Genomic DNA, 18,500 nt, shown 5'->3' on the forward strand with positions numbered 1-18,500 from the left:
GCGCTGACAGTGCAGGAAAGCAGAGCCCTGGAGGACAGACACCAGAATGTAAGTATATAGTGTATTTTTTTTTTTTACGTTTACGCTGGTAACCCGATGTTTACCCTGGTTACCTGGGGACTTCGGCATCGTTGGTTGCTGGAGAGCTGTCTGACAGCTCTCCAGCGATCAAACAGCGATGCTGCAGCGATCGACAATGTTGTCTAGATCGCTACAGCGTCGCTTAATGTGACGGTACCTTTAGAGTCTTGTAGAAACAATGAGGGGCTTATCACATCAATATCAATAAACAGAATACCATCATGTGTCACCAAGTTTTAAGAAACTCCACCCATGCTAGGCATTGAAAGAGTCCATGTCATCACTGTTCTGAAGTGATACACTCACTTGGAAGCCATCGAAGTATTCCATAGAGTGGCCTTACTTGGAGGATTATCTGTGAACGTCATCTGTCCATGGTAAGGATTTGTGCTGAATTGACATACTGGAGTTAACGTACACTGTAACCTCAAGTCTGAATTTCCGTGTTGTTGTGTTTGTCCTGTTTGAAAGCTATATTTATATTTGGGTATATAAAATATTTAATATGTTTAAGAATAAAAGTAAATAATGAGATCAGTCTCAACATTTTACTTAAAAATGTACTTGCTTAATGTAAAATTTTTTAATCATTTTTGTTTTGATATCTCAAGAAGCTTAGATATTGGAGGTCTTGCTATACAATTTTTGTCTTAATACGAAACTGCTACAGTGTATGTATAAATATTGTTAACAAGTATCATCTTGTCAACTAGTGTGCAAGGAAGTAGTGCTTCAAATAGATATTCATACTCTATGTATTATAGGCACAAATTATGTGAAATTACATTAATTGATAATAATATTAGAAAGTTTACATATTATAAATGCTTATTATATTCATGTCACTGACAATAATTTCAAAGTATGTGGATTAAGTTTTATGTACCTCATCAATGTTGTTGATTTTGTAGTATGGTTTTAGTAAATTATGATAATTAGACATAAATTTTACTTGTTACCAATCCATGTAATAGCTATGAAATGCAACTAAAGTGAGTTGTTTCATTGTGAAAAGTGTAACATTCATGCATTTTAAACACAGTGGATAATTTTAATGCGCATACAATTTTTAGGTTGTTGGCTTATGAATGTTTTGATGTACGAAGAGCAGCGATAGTCACATTAAGATTTTCAAAAGGCACATAAGAGACTATGGTATGTCTCAGTGGTTGAGTCTATACCCATCATTGAACTAACAGGCTTGAGTTTGCGAAACGTTACAACTAGGGTTGAGCGAAACGGATCGTTCATTTTCAAAAGTCGCAGACTTTTGGCAAAGTCGGGTATCATGAAACCCGACCCGACCCCTGTGTGGGGTCGGCCATGCGGTACGCGACTTTCGCCCCAAAGTCGCGTTTCAATGACGCTAAAAGCGCTATTTCTCAGCCAATGAAGGTGAACGCAGAGTGTGGGCAGCGTGATGACATAGGTCCTGGTCCCCACCATCTTACAGAAGGGCATTGCAGTGATTTGCTTGCTGTATGTGGCGTCACAGGGGCTATAAAGGGGCGTTCACGCCGACCGCCATCTTACTGCTGCTGATCTGAGCCTAGGGAGAGGTTGCTGCCGCTTCGTCAGAAGCAGGGATAGCGTTAGGCAGGGTCCATTAACCACCAAACCGCTTGTGCTGTAGCGATTTCCACTGTCCAACACCACCTTTTGTTTGCAGGGACAGTGGAAGCTCCATTTTTTTTTCTCAGCGCTGTAGCTCATTGGGCTGCCCTAGAAGGCTCCCTGATAGCTGCATTGCTGTGTGTACGCCGCTGTGCAAACCAACTGCTTTTTTCAAAGCACAAATCCTGTTGTTCCTTCCTTTCTGCACAGCTATCTTGTTTGTTTGTCCACACTTTTTATTTAATTTGTGCATCAGTCCACTCCTTATTGCTGCCTGCCATACCTGGCTGAGATTACTGCAGGGAGATAGTAATTGTAGGACAGTCCCTGTTTTGTTTTTTTGTTTTTTTAATTCTCCCTAAAAAAATAAGTTGTGGGAGATTAAGATTGGCATTTCTGCTAGAGTGCCATCCCTGTGTGTGCCATCTCTCTCACATAGTGGGCCATAGACAGCCTTTTTATTTTTCTGTTTTTTTTTGGGGGGGGGTTTATAAATTCTCCCTGAAAAAAAAAACCAGTGGGAGATTAATATTGGCCTTTGGGCTTGTGTGCCAGTCCTGAGTGTGCCAACTCTCTCTCAAATAGTGGGCCATAGAAAGCTTATTTATTTTTTTATTTTTTTTGTTTCTAAATTCTCCCTGAAAAAATAAAAAAAAAATCAGTGGGAGATTAATATTGGCCTTTCTGCTTGTGTGCCACTCCTGACTCCTGGGTGTGCCATCTCTCTCTCTCAAATAGTGGGCCATAGAAAGCCTATTTTTTTTTTATTTGGTTTCTAAATTCTCACTGAAAAAATAAAAAAAAATAAGTGGGAGATTAATATTGGCCTTTCTGCTTGTGTGCCAGTCCTGACTCCTGGGTGTGCCAACTCTCTCTCTAATAGTGGGCCATAGAAAGCCTATTTTTTTTTTATTTGGTTTCTAAATTCTCCCTGAAAAAATCATTTTTTTTAATTTGGTTTCTAAATTCTCCCTGAAAAAAATCATTTTTTTTATTTGGTTTTTAAAGTCTCCCTGAAAAAATAAAAAAAAATCAGTGGGAGATTAATATTGGCCTTTCTGCTTGTGTGCCATTCCTGACTCCTGGGTGTACCATCTCTGTCTCTCAAATAGTGGGCCATAGAAAGCCTATTTTTTTTTATTTGGTTTCTAAATTCTCCCTGAAGAAATCATTTTTTTAATTTGGTTTCTAAATTCTCCCTGAAAAAATCATTTTTTTTTATTTGGTTTCTAAAGTCTCCCTGAAAAAATAAAAAAAATCAGTGGGAGATTAATATTGGCCTTTCTGCTTGTGTGCCAGTCTTGACTCCTGGGTGTGCCATCTCTCTCTCTCAAATAGTGGGCCATAGAAAGCCTATTTTTTTTTTTATTTGGTTTCTAAATTCTCCCTGAAAAAATCATTTTTTTTATTTGGTTTTTAAATTCTCCCTGAAAAAATCATTTTTTTATTTGGTTTCTAAAGTCTCCCTGAAAAAATAAAAAAGAAATCAGTGGGAGATTTATATTGGCCTTTCTGCTTGTGTGCCATTCCTGACTCCTGGGTGTGCCATCTCTGTCTCTCAAATAGTGGGCCATAGAAAGCCTATTTATTTTTTTTTTATTTGGTTTATAAATTCTCCCTGAAAAAATAAAAAAAACAGTGGGAGATTAATATTGCCCTTTCTGCTTGTGTGCCAGTCTTGACTCTTGGATGTGCCAGCTCTCTCTCTCAAATAGTGGGACATAGAAAGCCTATTTTTTTTTAATTGGTTTGTAAATTCTCCCTGAAAAAATAAAAAAAAAACAGTGGGAGATTAATATTGCCCTTTCTGCTTGTGTGCCAGTCTTGACTCCTGGGTGTGCCATCTCTCTCTCAAATAGTGGGCCATAGAAAGCATATTTTTTTTTAATTTGGTTTCTAAATTCTCCCTGAAAAAATAAAAAAAATCAGTGGGAGATTAATATTGGCCTTTCTGCTTGTGTGCCAGTCTTGACTCCTGGGTGTGCCATCTCTCTCTCTCAAATAGTGGGCCATAGAAAGCCTTTTTTTTTTTTATTTGGTTTTAAATTCTCTCTGAAAAAATTAAAAAAAATCAGTGGGAGATTAATATTGCCCTTTATGCTTGTGTGCTAGTCTTGACTCCTGGGTGTGCCATCTCTCTCTCTCAAATAGTGGGCCATAGAAAGCCTATTTTTTTTTTATTTGGTTTCTAAATTCTCCCTGAAAAAAATCATTTTTTTTATTTGGTTTTTAAATTCTCCCTGAAAAAATCATTTTTTTTATTTGGTTTCTAAAGTCTCCCTGAAAAAATTAAAAAAAATCAGTGGGAGATTAATATTGGCCTTTCTGCTTGTGTGCCATTCCTGACTCCTGGGTGTGCCATCTCTGTCTCTCAAATAGTGGGCCATAGAAAGGCTATTTATTTTTTTTTATTTGGTTTCTAAATTCTCCCTGAAAAAATAAAAAAAACAGTGGGAGATTAATATTGCCCTTTCTGCTTGTGTGCCAGTGTTGACTCCTGGATGTGCCAGCTCTCTCTCTCTCAAATAGTGGGACATAGAAAGCCTATTTTTTTTTTATTTGGTTTCTAAATTCTCCCTGAAAAAATTAAAAAAAATCAGTGGGAGATTAATATTGGCCTTTCTGCTTGTGTGCCAGTCTTGACTCCTGGGTGTGCCATCTCTCTCTCTCAAATAGTGGGCCATAGAAAGCCTATTTTTTTTTTAATTGGTTTCTAAATTCTCCCTGAAAAAATAAAAAAAAAACAGTGGGAGATTAATATTGCCCTTTCTGCTTGTGTGCCAGTCTTGACTCCTGGGTGTGCCATCTCTCTCTCAAATAGTGGGCCATAGAAAGCCTATTTTTTTTTTATTTGGTTTCTAAATTCTCCCTGAAAAAATCATTTTTTTTATTTGGTTCCTAAATTCTCCCTGAAAAAATCATTTTTTTTTTATTTGGTTTCTAAAGTCTCCCTGAAAAAATCATTTTTTTTATTTGGTTTCTAAAGTCTCCCTGAAAAAATAAAAAAAATCAGTGGGAGATTAATATTGCCCTTTCTGCTTGTGTGCCAGTCTTGACTCCTGGGTGTGCCATCTCTCTCTCAAATAGTGGGCCATAGAAAGCCTATTTTTTTTTTTTTTGGTTTCTAAATTCTCCCTGAAAAAATAAAATAAAAATCAGTGGGAGATTAATATTGCCCTTTCTGCTTGTGTGCCAGTCTTGACTCCTGGGTGTGCCATCTCTCTCTCTCAAATAGTGGGCCATAGAAAGCCTATTTTTTTTTATTTGGTTTCTAAATTCTCCCTGAAAAAATCATTTTTTTTATTTGGTTCCTAAATTCTCCCTGAAAAAATCATTATTTTTTATTTGGTTTCTAAATTCTCCCTGAAAAAATAATAAAAAAACAGTGGGAGATTAATATTGCCCTTTATGCTTGTGTGCCAGTCTTGACTCCTGGGTGTGCCATCTCTCTCTCTCAAATAGTGGGCCATAGAAAGCCTATTTTTTTTTTTATTTGGCTTCTAAATTCTCCCTGAAAAATCATTTTTTTTAATTTGGTTTCTAAATTCTCCCTGAAAAAATTATTTTTTTTATTTGGTTTCTAAAGTCTCCCTGAAAAAAATAAAAAAAAATCAGTGGGAGATTAATATTGGCCTTTCTGCTTGTGTGCCATTCCTGACTCCTGGGTGTGCCATCTCTGTCTCTCAAATAGTGGGCCATAGAAAGCCTATTTATTTTTTTTTATTTGGTTTCTAAATTCTCCCTGAAAAAATAAAAAAAAATCAGTGGGAGATTAATATTGGCCTTTCTGCTTGTGTGCCAGTCTTGACTCCTAGGTATGCCATCTCTCTCTCTCTCTCAAATTGTGGGCCATAGAAAGCCTTTTTTTTTGTTTGTTTCTAAATTCTCCCTGAAAAAATCATTTTTTTTATTTGGTTTCTAAATTCTCCCTGAAAAAATCATTATTTTTTATTTGGTTTTTAAAGTCTCCCTGAAAAAATTAAAAAAAAATCAGTGGGAGATTAATATTGGCCTTTCTGCTTGTGTGCCATTCCTGACTCCTGGGTGTGCCATCTCTGTCTCTCAAATAGTGGGCCATAGAAAGCCTATTTTTTTTTTTTATTTGGTTTATAAATTCTCCCTGAAAAAATAAAAAAAACAGTGGGAGATTAATATTGCCCTTTCTGCTTGTGTGCCAGTCTTGACTCCTGGATGTGCCAGCTCTCTCTCTCAAATAGTGGGACATAGAAAGCCTATTTTTTTTTAATTGGTTTGTAAATTCTCCCTGAAAAAATAAAAAAAAAACAGTGGGAGATTAATATTGCCCTTTCTGCTTGTGTGCCAGTCTTGACTCCTGGGTGTGCCATCTCTCTCTCAAATAGTGGGCCATAGAAAGCATATTTTTTTTTAATTTGGTTTCTAAATTCTCCCTGAAAAAATAAAAAAAATCAGTGGGAGATTAATATTGGCCTCTCTGCTTGTGTGCCAGTCTTGACTCCTGGGTGTGCCATCTCTCTCTCTCAAATAGTGGGCCATAGAAAGCCTATTTTTTTTTTATTTGGTTTTAAATTCTCTCTGAAACAATTAAAAAAAAACAGTGGGAAATTAATATTGCCCTTTATGCTTGTGTGCCAGTCTTGACTCCTGGGTGTGCCATCTCTCTCTCTCAAATAGTGGGCCATAGAAAGCCTATTTTTTTTTTTATTTGGTTTCTAAATTCTCCCTGAAAAAAATCATTTTTTTTATTTGGTTTTTAAATTCTCCCTGAAAAAATCATTTTTTTTTATTTGGTTTCTAAAGTCTCCCTGAAAAAATTAAAAAAAATCAGTGGGAGATTAATATTGGCCTTTCTGCTTGTGTGCCATTCCTGACTCCTGGGTGTGCCATCTCTGTCTCTCAAATAGTGGGCCATAGAAAGGCTATTTATTTTTTTTTATTTGGTTTCTAAATTCTCCCTGAAAAAATAAAAAAAACAGTGGGAGATTAATATTGCCCTTTCTGCTTGTGTGCCAGTCTTGACTCCTGGATGTGCCAGCTCTCTCTCTCAAATAGTGGGACATAGAAAGCCTATTTTTTTTTTATTTGGTTTCTAAATTCTCCCTGAAAAAATAAAAAAAAATCAGTGGGAGATTAATATTGGCCTTTCTGCTTGTGTGCCAGTCTTGACTCCTGGGTGTGCCATCTCTCTCTCTCAAATAGTGGGCCATAGAAAGCCTATTTTTTTTTTTATTTGGTTTCTAAATTCTCCCTGAAAAAAATCATTTTTTTTATTTGGTTTTTAAATTCTCCCTGAAAAAATCATTTTTTTTAATTTGGTTTCTAAAGTCTCCCTGAAAAAATAAAAAAAAAATCAGTGGGAGATTAATATTGGCCTTTCTGCTTGTGTGCCATTCCTGACTCCTGGGTGTGCCATCTCTGTCTCTCAAATAGTGGGCCATAGAAAGGCTATTTATTTTTTTTTATTTGGTTTCTAAATTCTCCCTGAAAAAATAAAAAAAACAGTGGGAGATTAATATTGCCCTTTCTGCTTGTGTGCCAGTCTTGACTCCTGGATCTGCCAGCTCTCTCTCTCAAATAGTGGGACATAGAAAGCCTATTTTTTTTTATTTGGTTTCTAAATTCTCCCTGAAAAAATAAAAAAAAATCAGTGGGAGATTAATATTGGCCTTTCTGCTTGTGTGCCAGTCTTGACTCCTGGGTGTGCCATCTCTCTCTCTCAAATAGTGGGCCATAGAAAGCCTATTTTTTTTTTAATTTGTTTCTAAATTCTCCCTGAAAAAATAAAAAAAAAACAGTGGGAGATTAATATTGCCCTTTCTGCTTGTGTGCCAGTCTTGACTCCTGGGTGTGCCATCTCTCTCTCAAATAGTGGGCCATAGAAAGCCTATTTTTTTTTTATTTGGTTTCTAAATTCTCCCTGAAAAAATCATTTTTTTTTATTTGGTTTCTAAAGTCTCCCTGAAAAAATCATTTTTTTTATTTGGTTTCTAAAGTCTCCCTGAAAAAATAAAAAAAATCAGTGGGAGATTAATATTGGCCTTTCTGCTTGTGTGCCATTCCTGACTCCTGGGTGTGCCATCTATGTCTCTCAAATAGTGGGCCATAGAAAGCCTATTTTTTTTTATTTGGTTTCTAAGTTCTCCCTGAAAAAATAAAAAAAAAACAGTGGGAGATTAATATTGCCCTTTCTGCTTGTGTGCCAGTCTTGACTCCTGGGTGTGCCATCTCTCTCTCAAATAGTGGGCCATAGAAAGCCTATTTTTTTTTTTTTTTTGGTTTCTAAATTCTCCCTGAAAAAATAAAATAAAAATCAGTGGGAGATTAATATTGGCCTTTCTGCTTGTGTGCCAGTCTTAACTCCTGGGTGTGCCATCTCTTTCTCTCAAATAGTGGGCCATAGAAAGCCTATCTTTTTTTTTAATTTGGTTTCTAAATTCTCCCTGAAAAAAGTAAAAAAAAACAGTGGGAGATTAATATTGCCCTTTCTGCTTGTGTGCCAGTCTTGACTCCTGGGTGTGCCATCTCTCTCTCTCAAATAGTGGGCCATAGAAAGCCTATTTTTTTTTTATTTGGTTTCTAAATTCTCCCTGAAAAAATCATTTTTTTCTATTTGGTTCCTAAATTCTCCCTGAAAAAATCATTATTTTTTATTTGGTTTCTAAATTCTCCCTGAAAAAATAATAAAAAAACAGTGGGAGATTAATATTGCCCTTTATGCTTGTGTGCCAGTCTTGACTCCTGGGTGTGCCATCTCTCTCTCTCAAATAGTGGGCCATAGAAAGCCTATTTTTTTTTTATTTGGTTTCTAAATTCTCCCTGAAAAAATAATAAAAAAACAGTGGGAGATTAATATTGCCCTTTCTGCTTGTGTGCCAGTCTTGACTCCTGGATCTGCCAGCTCTCTCTCTCAAATAGTGGGACATAGAAAGCCTATTTTTTTTTTATTTGGTTTCTAAATTCTCCCTGAAAAAATAAAAAAAAATCAGTGGGAGATTAATATTGGCCTTTCTGCTTGTGTGCCAGTCTTGACTCCTGGGTGTGCCATCTCTCTCTCTCAAATAGTGGGCCATAGAAAGCCTATTTTTTTTTTAATTTGTTTCTAAATTCTCCTTGAAAAAATAAAAAAAAAACAGTGGGAGATTAATATTGCCCTTTCTGCTTGTGTGCCAGTCTTGACTCCTGGGTGTGCCATCTCTCTCTCAAATAGTGGGCCATAGAAAGCCTATTTTTTTTTTATTTGGTTTCTAAATTCTCCCTGAAAAAATCATTTTTTTTTATTTGGTTTCTAAAGTCTCCCTGAAAAAATCATTTTTTTTATTTGGTTTCTAAAGTCTCCCTGAAAAAATAAAAAAAATCAGTGGGAGATTAATATTGGCCTTTCTGCTTGTGTGCCATTCCTGACTCCTGGGTGTGCCATCTATGTCTCTCAAATAGTGGGCCATAGAAAGCCTATTTTTTTTTTATTTGGTTTCTAAGTTCTCCCTGAAAAAATAAAATAAAAATCAGTGGGAGATTAATATTGGCCTTTCTGCTTGTGTGCCAGTCTTAACTCCTGGGTGTGCCATCTCTTTCTCTCAAATAGTGGGCCATAGAAAGCCTATCTTTTTTTTTAATTTGGTTTCTAAATTCTCCCTGAAAAAAGTAAAAAAAAACAGTGGGAGATTAATATTGCCCTTTCTGCTTGTGTGCCAGTCTTGACTCCTGGGTGTGCCATCTCTCTCTCTCAAATAGTGGGCCATAGAAAGCCTATTTTTTTTTTATTTGGTTTCTAAATTCTCCCTGAAAAAATCATTTTTTTCTATTTGGTTCCTAAATTCTCCCTGAAAAAATCATTATTTTTTATTTGGTTTCTAAATTCTCCCTGAAAAAATAATAAAAAAACAGTGGGAGATTAATATTGCCCTTTATGCTTGTGTGCCAGTCTTGACTCCTGGGTGTGCCATCTCTCTCTCTCAAATAGTGGGCCATAGAAAGCCTATTTTTTTTTTATTTGGTTTCTAAATTCTCCCTGAAAAAATAATAAAAAAACAGTGGGAGATTAATATTGCCCTTTCTGCTTGTGTGCCAGTCTTGACTCCTGGATCTGCCAGCTCTCTCTCTCAAATAGTGGGACATAGAAAGCCTATTTTTTTTTTATTTGGTTTCTAAATTCTCCCTGAAAAAATAAAAAAAAATCAGTGGGAGATTAATATTGGCCTTTCTGCTTGTGTGCCAGTCTTGACTCCTGGGTGTGCCATCTCTCTCTCTCAAATAGTGGGCCATAGAAAGCCTATTTTTTTTTAAATTTGTTTCTAAATTCTCCCTGAAAAAATAAAAAAAAAACAGTGGGAGATTAATATTGCCCTTTCTGCTTGTGTGCCAGTCTTGACTCCTGGGTGTGCCATCTCTCTCTCAAATAGTGGGCCATAGAAAGCCTATTTTTTTTTTATTTGGTTTCTAAATTCTCCCTGAAAAAATCATTTTTTTTATTTGGTTTCTAAAGTCTCCCTGAAAAAATCATTTTTTTTATTTGGTTTCTAAAGTCTCCCTGAAAAAATAAAAAAAATCAGTGGGAGATTAATATTGGCCTTTCTGCTTGTGTGCCATTCCTGACTCCTGGGTGTGCCATCTATGTCTCTCAAATAGTGGGCCATAGAAAGCCTATTTTTTTTTTATTTGCTTTCTAAGTTCTCCCTGAAAAAATAAAAAAAAAACAGTGGGAGATTAATATTGCCCTTTCTGCTTGTGTGCCAGTCTTGACTCCTGGGTGTGCCATCTCTCTCTCAAATAGTGGGCCATAGAAAGCCTATTTTTTTTTTTTTTTTTGTTTCTAAATTCTCCCTGAAAAAATAAAATAAAAATCAGTGGGAGATTAATATTGGCCTTTCTGCTTGTGTGCCAGTCTTAACTCCTGGGTGTGCCATCTCTTTCTCTCAAATAGTGGGCCATAGAAAGCCTATCTTTTTTTTTTAATTTGGTTTCTAAATTCTCCCTGAAAAAAGTAAAAAAAAACAGTGGGAGATTAATATTGCCCTTTCTGCTTGTGTGCCAGTCTTGACTCCTGGGTGTGCCATCTCTCTCTCTCAAATAGTGGGCCATAGAAAGCCTATTTTTTTTTTATTTGGTTTCTAAATTCTCCCTGAAAAAATCATTTTTTTCTATTTGGTTCCTAAATTCTCCCTGAAAAAATCATTATTTTTTATTTGGTTTCTAAATTCTCCCTGAAAAAATAATAAAAAAACAGTGGGAGATTAATATTGCCCTTTCTGCTTGTGTGCCAGTCTTGACTCCTGGGTGTGCCATCTCTCTCTCTCAAATAGTGGGCCATAGAAAGCCTATTTTTTTTTTATTTGGTTTCTAAATTCTCCCTGAAAAAATCATTTTTTTCTATTTGGTTCCTAAATTCTCCCTGAAAAAATCATTATTTTTTATTTGGTTTCTAAATTCTCCCTGAAAAAATAATAAAAAAACAGTGGGAGATTAATATTGCCCTTTATGCTTGTGTGCCAGTCTTGACTCCTGGGTGTGCCATCTCTCTCTCTCAAATAGTGGGCCATAGAAAGCCTATTTTTTTTTATTTGGTTTCTAAATTCTCCCTGAAAAAATAATAAAAAAACAGTGGGAGATTAATATTGCCCTTTCTGCTTGTGTGCCAGTCTTGACTCCTGGATCTGCCAGCTCTCTCTCTCAAATAGTGGGACATAGAAAGCCTATTTTTTTTTTATTTGGTTTCTAAATTCTCCCTGAAAAAATAAAAAAAAATCAGTGGGAGATTAATATTGGCCTTTCTGCTTGTGTGCCAGTCTTGACTCCTGGGTGTGCCATCTCTCTCTCTCAAATAGTGGGCCATAGAAAGCCTATTTTTTTTTAAATTTGTTTCTAAATTCTCCCTGAAAAAATAAAAAAAAAACAGTGGGAGATTAATATTGCCCTTTCTGCTTGTGTGCCAGTCTTGACTCCTGGGTGTGCCATCTCTCTCTCAAATAGTGGGCCATAGAAAGCCTATTTTTTTTTTATTTGGTTTCTAAATTCTCCCTGAAAAAATCATTTTTTTTATTTGGTTTCTAAAGTCTCCCTGAAAAAATCATTTTTTTTATTTGGTTTCTAAAGTCTCCCTGAAAAAATAAAAAAAATCAGTGGGAGATTAATATTGGCCTTTCTGCTTGTGTGCCATTCCTGACTCCTGGGTGTGCCATCTATGTCTCTCAAATAGTGGGCCATAGAAAGCCTATTTTTTTTTTATTTGCTTTCTAAGTTCTCCCTGAAAAAATAAAAAAAAAACAGTGGGAGATTAATATTGCCCTTTCTGCTTGTGTGCCAGTCTTGACTCCTGGGTGTGCCATCTCTCTCTCAAATAGTGGGCCATAGAAAGCCTATTTTTTTTTTTTTTTTGTTTCTAAATTCTCCCTGAAAAAATAAAATAAAAATCAGTGGGAGATTAATATTGGCCTTTCTGCTTGTGTGCCAGTCTTAACTCCTGGGTGTGCCATCTCTTTCTCTCAAATAGTGGGCCATAGAAAGCCTATCTTTTTTTTTTAATTTGGTTTCTAAATTCTCCCTGAAAAAAGTAAAAAAAAACAGTGGGAGATTAATATTGCCCTTTCTGCTTGTGTGCCAGTCTTGACTCCTGGGTGTGCCATCTCTCTCTCTCAAATAGTGGGCCATAGAAAGCCTATTTTTTTTTTATTTGGTTTCTAAATTCTCCCTGAAAAAATCATTTTTTTCTATTTGGTTCCTAAATTCTCCCTGAAAAAATCATTATTTTTTATTTGGTTTCTAAATTCTCCCTGAAAAAATAATAAAAAAACAGTGGGAGATTAATATTGCCCTTTATGCTTGTGTGCCAGTCTTGACTCCTGGGTGTGCCATCTCTCTCTCTCAAATAGTGGGCCATAGAAAGCCTATTTTTTTTTTATTTGGTTTCTAAATTCTCCCTGAAAAAATTATTTTTTTTATTTGGTTTCTAAAGTCTCCCTGAAAAAAATAAAAAAAAATCAGTGGGAGATTAATATTGGCCTTTCTGCTTGTGTGCCATTCCTGACTCCTGGGTGTGCCATCTCTGTCTCTCAAATAGTGGGCCATAGAAAGCCTATTTATTTTTTTTTTATTTGGTTTCTAAATTCTCCCTGAAAAAATAAAAAAAAATCAGTGGGAGATTAATATTGGCCTTTCTGCTTGTGTGCCAGTCTTGACTCCTAGGTATGCCATCTCTCTCTCTCTCTCAAATTGTGGGCCATAGAAAGCCTTTTTTTTTTTGTTTCTAAATTCTCCCTGAAAAAATCATTTTTTTTATTTGGTTTCTAAATTCTCCCTGAAAAAATCATTATTTTTTATTTGGTTTCTAAAGTCTCCCTGAAAAAATAAAAAAAAAATCAGTGGGATATTAATATTGCCCTTTCTGCTTGTGTGCCAGTCTTGACTCCTGGGTGTGCCATCTCTCTTTCTCAAATAGTGGGCCATAGAAAGCCTATTTTTTTTTCTATTTGTTTTCTAAATTCTCCCTGAAAAAATAAAAAAAAAGTGGGAGATCAATTTTGACATTTGTGCTTGAGTGACAGTCCTGCGTGTGTGGCATCTCTCTCATTTGGTGCCACCGAAAACAGAGTGTGTAACATTGTGCCTGATTTTCCTTGCGGTCTCACCCACCCGTAAAGGGATATCTAAATCATACTGAAGTTATAGCTCACAGTGTAAGTTGTTTTACAGCAACAAATACCGTTACTTTGGTTAAGTTTTTAAAACAATGAGGAAGTCTGGTGGAAGAGGTCGTGGCTGTGGGCGTTCATTGTCAGCTGGTAATGATGGTAGTGGTAGTGGAGCATCAGGTGGTCGTGGGAAAAAAATATTGCACCTAAGTCTGGAGCTGTGGAGCCAGGTTCGTCGTCTGGCTACAGAAGGCCTCGAACGCTCCCTTTTCTGGGAGTAGGAAAACCGCTTTTAAAGCCGGGGCAGCAAGAGCAAGTTTTGGCTTATCTTGCTGACTCAGCCTCTAGCTCTTTTGCCTCCTGTTTTGAAACTGGTAAATGTAAAAGCAGCGCGTCGTTAGTGGATGTTCACGGTCAGGGACAAGTCGCTTCCTTGTCCTCTTCAGCAAAAACAACAACAGAGAAGGATGCAGCAGGCGACACAACAGGTTACTCCATGGAGCTCTTTACACATACCGTCCCTGGCTTAGAAAGTGAAGCAGTTAACAGGCCATGCCCATTACAAGTTGAATCTGACATGGAGTGCACTGATGCACAGCCACAGCCAGACTACTATGCTGGTCCTTTGACTCAGACCACAACATTGCCATCGCAGGGTACTGATCCAGAATCAGACCCTGATGAGACTATGTTGCCCCGTCATGAACGCTCTACCACCAACTTACACGGTGACACAGACAAAGTTGCGCACAAGCTAGAAGAGGAGGTTATAGATGACCCAGTTGTTGACCCTGATTGGCAGCCATTGGGGGAACAGGGTGCAGGCGGCAGTAGTTCTGAAGCGGAGGAGGAGGGGCCGCAGCAGGCATCAACATCGCAACAGGTTCCATCTGCCGGGCCCGTAGATGGGACAAAACGCGTGGCAAAGCCAAAACCTGTTGGAGGACAGCGTGGCCATCTGGTTAAAGCTCAGTCTGCAATGCCTGAAAAGGGATCCGAGGCTTGAAAGAGTGCAGTCTGGCATTTTTTTAAACAACATCCAATTGATCAGCGCAAAGTCATCTGTCAAAAATGTTCAACTACCTTAAGCAGAGGTCAGAATCTGAAAAGTCTCAATACAAGTTGCATGCATAGACATTTAACCACCATGCATTTGCAAGCCTGGACTAACTACCAAAGGTCCCTTAAGGTTGTAGCACCCTCGGCCAATGAAGCTAGTCAGCAACGCTACATCCCTGCCGTCACTCTAAGGCCACCATTTTCCGCACCACCTGCAGTATCTGTGCAGGTTTCTTTGCCAGGCCAAAGCAGTCAGGGTCAGGGAATCACCAGTTTCGTAGTGGGAAATACTGCATCTAGGGCACCGGTGGAAACAATACCGTCTCCAACCGTCTCTCAGTCTGCCATGTCCACCGGCACAGCCGCTAGTTCCACGATCTCCAGCTCTCCAGTCCAGCTCACCCTACATGAGACTCTGGTTAGAAAAAGGAAGTACTTATCCTCGCATCCGCGTACACAGGGTTTGAACGCCCACATAGCTAGACTAATCTCGTTAGAGATGATGCCCTACCGGTTAGTTGAAAGTGAAGCTTTAAAAGCTCTGATGGACTACGCTGTACCACGCTACGAGCTACCCAGTCGACACTTCTTTTCGAGAAAAGCCATCCCAGCCCTCCACCAGCATGTTAAAGAGCACATCGTCCATGCACTCAGGCAATCTGTGAGTACAAAGGTGCACCTGACAACAGATGCATGGACCAGTAGGCGTGGCCAGGGACGTTACGTGTCCATCACGGCACACTGGGTGAATGTGGTGGATGCAGGGTCCACAGGGGACATCAATTTCGGGACAGTTCTGCCTAGCCCACGGTCTAGGAAACAGTTGGCTGTAGGTGTTCGCACCCCCTCCTCCTCCTCCCCCTCGTCCTTCTGCAGAAGCGAGAGCTCATCCACAGACCGCAGTTGCCAAACCACTCCATCCGCAGCTGGCACTGTTGCACACCAGGTGTCCCATTATGGGGCAGCTACTGGCAAGCGACAACAGGCTGTATTGGCTATGAAGTGTTTGGGCGACAACAGACACAACGCGGAAGTTCTGTCCGAGTTCTTGCAGAGAGAAACGCAGTCATGGCTGGGCACAGTAGATCTTGAGGCAGGCAAGGTAGTGAGTGATAACGGAAGGAATTTCATGGCTGCCATCTCCCTTTCCCAACTGAAACACATTCCTTGCCTGGCTCACACCTTAAACCTGGTGGTGCAGTGCTTACTGAAAAGTTATCCGGGGTTATCCGACCTGCTCCTCAAAGTGCGCGGACTTTGCTCACATATCCGCCGTTCGCCCGTACACTCCAGCTGTATGCAGACCTATCAGCGGTCTTTGAACCTTCCCCAGCATCGCCTAATCATAGACGTTGCAACAAGGTGGAACTCAACACTGCACATGCTTCAGAGACTGTGCGAACAGAGGCGGGCTGTTATGTTTTTGTGGGAGGATACACATACACGGGCAGGCAGTAGGATGGCAGACATGGAGTTGTCAGGTGTGCAGTGGTCGAAGATACAAGACATGTGTCAAGTCCTTCAGTGTTTTGAGGAATGCACACGGCTGGTTAGTGCAGACAACACCATAATAAGCATGAGCATCCCCCTAATGCGTCTGCTGATGCAAAGTTTGACGCACATAAAGGAGCAGGCATCTGCAGCCGAGGAAGAGGAAAGCCTTGATGACAGTCAGCCATTGTCTGGTCAGGGCAGTGTACAGGACGAGGTAACGGGCAAAGAGGAGGAGGAGGACGAGGAGGATGATGGGGATGAGTATTTTTTTAATGAGGAAGCTTCTCCGGGGCCACTGGAAATTGGTGGCGTGGCAAGGCCGGGTTCTGGGTTTCTGAGGGACACAAGTGACGTAGATTTGCCTGAAACTGCCCCTCAACCAAGCACAACCGCAGATTTGACAACTGGAACTTTGGCACACATGGCGGATTATGCCTTACGTATCCTCAAAAGGGACACACGCATTACTAAATTGATGAACGATGACGATTACTGGTTGGCCTGCCTCCTTGATCCTCGCTATAAAGGCAAATTGCAAAATATTATGCCATATGACAACTTGGAACTAATATTAGCAACCAAACAATCAACTCTTGTTGACCGTTTGCTTCAGGCATTCCCAGCACACAGCGCCCGTGATCGTTCTCACACGAGCAGCAGGGGGCAGCAGACCAGAAGTGTTAGAGGTGCAGAAATCCGAAGTGGCGTTGGACAGAGGGGTTTTCTGACCAGGTTGTGGAGTGATTTTGCTATGACCGCAGACAGGACAGGTACTGCTGCATCAATTCAAAGTGACAGGAGACAACATTTGTCCAGTATGGTTACTAACTATTTTTCATCCCTTATCGATGTTCTACCTCAACCGTCATTCCCATTTGATTACTGGGCATCCAAATTAGACACCTGGCCAGAATTGGCAGAATATGCATTGCAGGAGCTTGCTTGCCCGGCAGCTAGTGTCCTATAAGAAAGAGTATTCAGTGCTGCAGGTTCAATATTAACCAAAAAAAGGACTCGTCTGGCTACCCAAAATGTTTATGATCTAACCTTCATTAAAATGAACCACAACTTTATTTCGAATTCTTTTGCCCCACCTTGCCCGGCCGACACCTAGCTTTCCTATGAAAAGGTATTGCCTGTGGACTACTCTGAATGACTTTACCAATCTCGTAATTTGCAGCAGCTGATTGTCCAGCATACGACATGTTTACACCTCCCTAAATGGCCAAACTCCCCACACGGGGCCATGGTATCGCCACTTGGCGCAAGCACCCGTGAGAGTGCTGTTTGTCTGAAGAGGTGGGTGTGTCCGCTTTTGGCCGACGGCACTGCCACTGGGTCCCTCATAGTACAATAAAGTGTCTATGGCGGTGGTTGTGCGCACCCAACGTCAGACACACTGTTGTAACATGAGGGGCCCTGGGCATGTACCGCCGGCCACAAGAGAGTTCCCCCACCCCCAGCTCAAACATTGCTCTACCACTTGCAAAATTATCTCTCACAGTTCCACCAATGTTTAGTCTATGCGCTGACATCCGTAAATTCCTGCCACTGACAATACCATTGTGTTGACATGTATGATGGTACTTAACATAGTCAGGGGCAGTGTCCTATATTTACCCAAGTAAATACTTTGTGCCAAATTACTAGGTCTGAAACTACGCAGAGGAGCCCACCCCTGTACCTAATGATTGCACCCTTTTGCGTTTTCGTTTTGTTGTAATGCGAGACATTAACATGTATTTATTGTTTGGGACTACTAACTGGCAGACACTCATTACAATCAGCCGCCGCTGACAACACCAATGGTGCCTGTGTACCCCTGCAAGAGAATTCAAAGTGCCTACAGCCCAATTTTATTATGTTAGGCCTTCGAAGCCTGTCTGCGGTCCATCCTTCCACTAAGCCTCCACTGACCTGTCTACTGCTGTCCGTGTACCCCTGGAACCAATTATAAAGTGCCTACAGCCCAATTTTATTATGTTAGGCCTTTGAAGCCTGTCTGCAGTCCGTCCTTCCACTAGGCCTCCACTGACCTGTCTACTGCTGCCCGTGTTCCCCTGGAACCTATTTTAAAGTGCCTACAGCCCAATTTTATTATGTTAGGCCTTCGAAGCCTGTCTGCGGTCCCTCCTTCCACTAGGTCTCCACTGACCTGTCTACTGCTGCCCGTGTACCCCTGGAACCAATTATAAAGTGCCTACAGCCCAATTTTATTATGTTAGGCCTTCGAAGCCTGTCTGCGGTCCCTCCTTCCAATAGTTCTCCACTGACCAGACCAATGCTGGAGGTGTACCCCTGGAACCCAGCTGAAAGTGCATGGAGCCTCCTTTTTTTCTTTGTTTTATATTTAGAAAGCCCAGAAGAACTACGCTGTACCACGGTTCAAGCTACCCAGTCGACATTTATTTTGCGAGAAAAGCCATCCCAGCCCTCCACCGACATGAAAAAGTCTGTATTGTCATAGCACTCAGGCAATCAAACAGTAGAAAGGTGCACCTGACAAGAGACGCATGGACCAGTAGGCATGTCCACAAAAAGTTTCGTGTCCATTACGGCGCACTGGGTTAATGTGTTGGATGCATGGTCCACAGGGGACAGCCTACAAAGTCTGTCTGCAGTCCCTAATTCAAATTGTCCTCCGCTGAC

General features: G+C 39.7%; 1 long non-coding RNA gene across 1 annotated transcript in view; it reads left to right on the top strand.

Moving 5' to 3' along the window:
• Positions 1-382: 382 nt before the first annotated feature.
• Positions 383-18,500, top strand: part of LOC138680965 (uncharacterized) — a 33,292-nt gene continuing 15,174 nt past the window's right edge. The window contains exon 1 of the long non-coding RNA XR_011321860.1: positions 383-458. This is a non-coding gene — a long non-coding RNA (uncharacterized lncRNA). The remainder of the gene's footprint in view (positions 459-18,500) is intronic.

The sequence above is a fragment of the Ranitomeya imitator genome, chromosome 5, assembly GCF_032444005.1.
Source record: "Ranitomeya imitator isolate aRanImi1 chromosome 5, aRanImi1.pri, whole genome shotgun sequence".
In the NCBI taxonomy this organism is placed as follows: domain Eukaryota; kingdom Metazoa; phylum Chordata; class Amphibia; order Anura; family Dendrobatidae; genus Ranitomeya; species Ranitomeya imitator.